A 1,756-nucleotide genomic window follows, 5' to 3' on the forward strand; every position below is an offset into this window, starting at 1 on the left:
CAGCTATCAAGAAGGTAACTACTGTCTTTTACAAAAAATGTAAAACACGATGAACAGCAAAAGCTTCCTCATAACCAAATTGTTCTGTTGTGGTTATGAAGCCTCAAGTCAGTCCTCATCCAGCAGACCAAGAACTAAAAACATTCCAGCTACACTTGACAAGTTCTTTGTTAAGACAATGCATATCTAGGACTAGACTGCATTGTTCAATATTTGCTTCCTCGCATTGAATAATGTAATTTGAGAGAGATTTAGTGCCTAACAGTGGGAGCTTCTATGTTGTCAACTAATTGTATGATGGAGGATTCAAAATTATAACTGCTTATATATTTAAAACCGTCTGTATAGTATATTAAAGTGTATTGAGAATAAATATAGAGTAAGTGTGTTCAAAATACATATCATCGTGTGATCCCAGCACTGGTTCTGATATTTATGTGACAGTGAAGAACCCACAAAGAAAACTTGATTGGAAAGGATGGGAAAATATATAAAGAGAAATAAAGGCAAAAAAAACAAGAAAAAAACAAAGACATACTGTTAGAATTAGCCTGGTAATTTGTTTATTTCATTTTCATAGCAATATTAATTCATCTAATCTGAAATGGGTTCTGTTGTTTCATTTATTGGATATGTAGTACATAAATTTGGTTGCAAATGCTTCCAGAAGAATTATGACAAAGAACCACAGGATAAAGCATATGAATTAGATAGAAATATTAATACATTAATGATGAAGCATATATATGTATGTTTACTGAGAAAATAATCGCAGTAGAAAACCGATATTCCTTAATATATGTGAAAAAAATTAAAACCGTTATTAACATATGGTAGAATGGATTCTTCATATTCTCATACTGTAGGGGAAATTATTTGGAATAACTGAAATTCTGTTTCCTTGTTTATTTTCCAAAATTACAGTTGGCTCTGTATTGCCAATCACACACTTTCAAGACATTGTTGAAGTGCAAGTTTCCAGGGCAATCCTTTCTGTAGGCAGTACTCCAGTCACACTGATAAAAATGTCTGCAGCTTTGTGGGTCAGGGAAAAGACCTGTAGGTTCAGGACATTTGAAGCCTTGTGAAAAAGAAAAAAAATGTAAATAAAATTGATTTTTATTACAAGTGTCGAATAAATGAATGTCAATTATATATAACTGATGATTAAGTAAACATTTATCGATGATCACATTTATCTAATTGATGATACTGGCAACATGAGGTGTGTGTATATATGTATGTACATATGCATAGATGTACATATCTATATATATATGTATCTATGTGTGTGTGCATGCATGCTTGTGTCTCCACGTTTTGCTACTGCATGAATGTTATACATGAGTGCCACTTTCATACAAGAAGTGTTATTCATTTCCAGTATCCTGTGAAAACATGTCTGGCTGTCAGGAAATATTATTTTACTTGGAGACAGGAGTGGGTTGGCAGCAAAAAAGGTTTTGAGCTGTAGAAAATCTGACAGATGCAAGGTCTAATCTACCTGCCTGACCTATGCAAGCATGGAAAAGGGGATGTTAAAACAATAACGATGAATTGCTTTAATTGCTTTTGGAAATCCAAATCATTTCGTAAGAGAGACTGGTCCCTTTTTATCCCTTTGAAAATACAAACAATTCTACATAACAACATGGATGTTCATTACACACGGATGAAGCTTAATGATCAACACACACACAAACACACGTACAAGTGTGTATTAATCAGAAAATAATGCATAATGGCTGTGTAAGTT

The sequence above is a fragment of the Octopus bimaculoides genome, chromosome 9, assembly GCF_001194135.2.
Source record: "Octopus bimaculoides isolate UCB-OBI-ISO-001 chromosome 9, ASM119413v2, whole genome shotgun sequence".
NCBI lineage: Eukaryota > Metazoa > Mollusca > Cephalopoda > Octopoda > Octopodidae > Octopus > Octopus bimaculoides.